Source organism: Triticum dicoccoides, chromosome 4B (assembly GCF_002162155.2).
Source record: "Triticum dicoccoides isolate Atlit2015 ecotype Zavitan chromosome 4B, WEW_v2.0, whole genome shotgun sequence".
NCBI lineage: Eukaryota > Viridiplantae > Streptophyta > Magnoliopsida > Poales > Poaceae > Triticum > Triticum dicoccoides.
Window position 1 is genome coordinate 383,107,710 of NC_041387.1, and position 5,661 is coordinate 383,113,370.

Sequence of the window (5,661 nt, forward strand, 5' to 3'; positions counted from 1 at the left end):
AGTGTTTAGCAACTGTTTGGTTCAATTCTGCAGTGCGATGTTCAAATGTTGTGGTTGCATTTTGTTATTGTCTACCATGTGAGAAATAAATCAAATTTGGTTGTACTAAATACATGAGAAACAAATACAATTGCTATATTTCCAAGTTGTTAAGCATGCTTGGTTTGGTTAACTGTCGTATCTTCTAATATGAGTATGTTATATTGTGCAATGTGGTGCTCAGTTAATGTTTGATTCATTTGTTGTGGTGTTTAGTTAACTGCTTGCTTCAATTCTGCAATGCGATGTCCAATTGTTGTGGGTAGAATTTTGTATTGTTATGCATGTGAGGAATAAATCGACTTTGGCGGCACTTAATACATGAGAAACATATACAATTTCTATATTTCCTAGTTCTTAATCATGCTTGGTTTGGATAAATGGGTTTTCCATGTGGTTCAAATTAATCTGATGAATCTGCAATGTGTTTATTTTGCATCAACATATTTTACTAATAGCATGCCAACCCTCAGTTAACATGATCACTAACTACCTCATATTTCTTGCAGGGAAACAATGGGAAGCACTGAGGTTTACAATCGAGGCTTGAACATGCATGGTCCTTTGTCTAATAGCACATTATTGTGCAATTGTAAGAACCATTCTAATATTTAGGTTTTTAACAATTTGGTCTTGCACATGTAGGTCATGTTGTCAGAGGTTTTGGCTCATTGTTCGACCCTTTTTGCATATGGGGAAATGAGTTGTCCATGAATATCAGTCAAGTCAAGAAACTCAGAAAGATTGTTAGGATAAAGAAATTAGCGACAAAAAACAACAAGATCTTTGTCTGCACAATGAAGAAGACATCAGTTCACTACAGGATGGTACTAACTATTATACCTTGTCTTTTTTATTCCTTTCCCCCATTTCAAATCTAGAGAACATATTTATGCATATCCTTGTTTTCAGGCCTTTCCAAAGCAGTTCATTGATCATTACCTCTCAAACCACATGTATGGTCAGGAGGCGAGGAAGGTATTCATACAACACCCACGGTTCAATATTGAAGTCTTCCTGAAGAGGACGAATGATGGATAGTCAATCTTCCATAGGCGCTAGCCTAAAGTTGCAAAGACCCTCAGCATCAATGAAGGCTCAATATTCACCTTCCGCTTCAACAGTTTTCCAGATGAGATTCATCTATCTATGTATCGTCTATGATGCTAATTTCAAAAATTTATAGGTGTTGCATGTGAAACTTGGTGCTGGTGCAGTTGTGTAATGGGCTAGCTGAGTGCTGAAGCTATATGATGTTGTAATCTAATGTATTTCAATTATGAAATCCTTCTTCCTTAATATGAAAATGAAATATATTGTGTGCTTAATATGAAATGTCAATTAGATTAATAAAAGGATTATTAATAATAGGCCAATTAGCCTGCTAATTGGGTTTTTCTATTGCAAATGGTTTTCGAGAAAACACCGTGGTCGATGACCTCATACAACACACATAGTTTATAGGAATAAAACGTGTTGGATCAATGAACAATCACACACGACTCCCTCTTGAAAATTATTTGCGTTAGGCCACCTTGCGCAAACATTTACCACATAAAAGGGGTGTGTGATGGACAGTCTATGCCACAAAGTTTCTTCTACGCACCTGTGTGATGCATTCAATAACGCAAATGATATAATGGTTAATATCGTCTGCAATGGCATCACTAACACAAACGATTTAATGGGGGAAATTGCGCGTGATATACGTGCGAACGGAAACGCTTCCCTTGGACTAACTGTGTGGGATGTACATACAAACGGAAACGTATTTCTTGGATTGACTGTGTGGGATGTACATATGAATAGAAACGTATTCCTTGAATTGACCGTGTGGAATGTACATATAGACGGAAACGTTTGTCTGGGACTGACCGTGTGGGTTGTACTTACGAACAAAACCAATTGGGCCTGTATAATTGTATTAGATTGCTTGCCCGTCGCATACGATCTCATTTTGCCAAGCGTGTGTGGCCGGAGGGCCTATCCCCGACGGTTTCTAGGTCATGTGGGAAGGACCTCCCTATCGCCCACACTCACTAGGCGACGGTTCAAAATGCTGTCACGGAAAGTGGTTAAAAGCCGTTTGTATAGCACCTCGTTTTACTAGTGTGTGGATCATGGGCACATCAAATGAGATATTGCTCATGACGAGGACCAACAAGAAAAGAAGCATTTGTTTCTTTTATACATTTCTTGAGTAATAGGGATCTCACAGTATTAAGAGGGGATCTGAGGGGTTTGTTCAAGTGTTTGCTCAAGTATCATCATTTGGTCACTATCTCCTATAACACATGTTATCTCATGGTTTGTTTCATAAAGACCAAATATCCCTAGGAAAACTACTTAGACAAGACCTACATCTCTTGCTCTCCACATATGGGTTCCTAGCCAGATCATCCGGATGATCCAGGCTTAGCCCAGATCATCCGAACCTAGTCCCGGACCATCTAGCTAGGGGCTGACCTAGCGCTAGGACCCTCTATTTGATGCCGAATCATTCGGATCGAGTCCCGGATCGTCCAGACCTTTGTCTGGATCATCCGGCTGGTCCCGGATCGTTCGGAACCTGTTCCGAATCATCCAGTTACTTGGCCCTTGATCTCAGCAGCCTGTTGAGTGGAGCGGATCATCCGGATAGGCATCCGTATCGTCCGAGATTCTCCCAGATCATCAAAACATTCTCTCGGATCATCCGGCCACCTCGCAACTCTTTCTTACCATTGTCGTCCGGGATCGTTTCCAGATCATCCGGACCTTGTCCAAACCATCCAGATGGTAATCCGGATCATCTGGGCATGTCAACTTCTACTCCAAATGGCTTTAATCTGTTGTGGGTATAAATAGCTCCTTACCCCTTCGGGATAAGGTTGACCACTACACTCTAACACGCCCGAAGAACACAAGTGCTCCCTCTCTCTTGCCCCCCCATGAAATCCTAGATCCCGGTTTGATTCTTGTAAGTTTGAAAGAGTTGTTCCAATCAAAATAAAGATATTCTCCCTCTCCTTCTTGTGACCGAAGCAAATCGTGATTTGATCAAGTCTTGAGCTTTTCCCCTTAGATCTTGTTACTCTTGGAGTTTCGAGATTCCTAGGCGGTAGGAGGACTCCATCGAGGAATCGTTCATTGTGACTACCCTCGGAAAGTTTGTTACCGTTTGGAGACCACCCCAAGGTCTACCACTAGTGGTTGAGAGTTGCCTTCATGGTGATATATCAAAGAGAGAATAGGGTGAGCCTTCATGGCCTTGGTGTGCCTTCGTGGTAACATCCACCTCTCTAAACAGTGATGTAGCTTCCCTCCAAGGAAGTGAACATCGGGATACATCCTTGTCTCTCGGAGTTGCGGTTATTCCTAAATCTAGCTCATTACTTGTGGTTATTTGTCTCTTTATCTTTACCTGTTCCATACTGTGTTTGCTTATTCATATTCTTGTAATACTTGGTCACCTTGCTTAGCTCATTGTGTCATCTTTGAAGTTGTTAGGCTCACCTTCATATTCCGCATTATAGCCTAAAATTGCTAGGTACGAATTAAAATTTATAATTGTACCTATTCACCCCCCTCTAGGTCCATCTCGATCCTTTAAATTTGGTATTAGAGCCTCGTGCTCTATTCTTGTGGCCTAACCGCCCTAGAGCGAGATGAACCTATAGGGGAACGTAGCATGCAATTTCAAAAAAAATCCTACGCTCACGCAAGATCTATCTAGGAGATGCATAGCAATGAGACGGGGAGAGTGTGTCTACGTACCCTTGTTGACCGAAAGCGGAAGCGTTTATCACGCGGTTGATGTAGTCATACTCTTCGTGATCCGATCACGATGCAATGGATATAGTGCCGAACGGACGGCACCTCTGAGTTTACCACATGTGCGGCTCGATGACGTCTACTCCTTCTTGATCTAGCAAGAGGGAGAGGAGAAGTAGATGGCATCAGAACCAACACGACGGCGTGGTGGTGATGGTGGTGGTGGAGCACCGACAGCGCTTCGCTAAGCTTCGTCGGGACGAGGCGATGGAACTCCGGAGTAACGGGAGAGAGAGGGGCACCAAGGTCTTGGTGCATCCTCTTGGGGCGCCCCCTCCCCTTTAGATATATAAATGTGGAGGGGCGTGGGAAACAAACCCTCCAAGCCCTAGGGCGCAGCTAAGGGGGAGAGGGCTTGGACTCCAAGTCCAATCCTATTCTTACTAGGACTCCATCCTTTTTTGCCTTCCCTAGCCACATGGGCTTTTGAGGACTTGGTGTGCCTAGCCCAATAAGGCCAAGGCACCTCCCCGCAGCCCATGACAGCCCTTGGGTCGTGGTGAACCCACTTATGGACTTCTGTACCCCTCCAGAATCCTCCGAAACCTTCTGGAAGCTTCCCGGTACAATACCAAAAAAACTGCACCTTTTTCCGGAACCCAAAATATGACTTCCTATATATAAATCTTTACCTCTCGACCATTCCGAGACTCCTCGTGACGTCCAGGATCTCATCCAGGACTCCGAACAACATTTGTTTACCACTCATCAAATATCCCAATACTAGTCTAGCGTCAACGAATGTTACGCGTGCGGACCCTACGGGTTCGAGAACTATGTAGACATGAGCGAGACACCTCTCCGGTTAATAACCAATACAAGGCCACCTTGTCCGCTGTTCCCGCGGTCATGACTTCGAACCATCGTCCAATATTTTGTTGTTGTTTGTTTGTTTTCATTCTTACTAGCAAGATGCTTGTGTGTTGCACGTAACATCAAGATGCATTTGTATGACTAGATTATCTTGTGAGAGAAAAGATGAACGAGGGAAGGCCTTATTTGCAAATGTGGAGATGTGTGTGGGTACCTTTTTGCAAAATTTCCCTAGTTTTTGTCCTATCCGTCAGATATAAATCGAACGACCTATATTGCAGGATGGCAGGCACACCATCATAACCAACTCTGTTTTTTATAAGAATGTTATATTCTATATAAGAGTGTAGATGTAGAGTAGATACAAGCTGACAGGTGGGCCCAATGGTAGTGAGATAATGTGATGCAACACTAGAGGTGCCACGTGGAGCGTTTAACTGGTCGACTAGTCATGTCTTGAGCAAATACAGAGTTGTACGTTGAGCCCGTGACTGTATAATAACCACAAAGCGTAAATGGTGACCGTAATGAGTGGATTCTGAAGTCCAATGTACGTATCGTGCTTTCGCTTCAAATACAATGATCGTCACTGTATATATCACGAGAGAAAGATGAAACATGCGTACGTGAAAGGGGCATAGAGGGGGGGTATGCGATGGAGAGAGAGATGCTCTTCGTTTCTCTTTATTATGACTAACTTTATATATAGTATACAAATATACAAATTCACGGTGTGGAATAAATATCATTGTGGGCACCATGCAATGCAATGCAAATTAGCGTTCATACTCCTCCATATAACTTTGTAATGTTGTATATATGTAGAAATTCTAAAATAATTTTTTGGCCACACTTTATTCAAAAGGAATGTTGTATGCGAAATAAAAGTGAAGAGAGGGATTTTTAGATCAATGGGGTACGTGATGTAACATGTGTGAATGTGTAGTTGATGCATTTGGCAGGGCCTAGAGAGGTATGCGTGTCTATTACGTATTC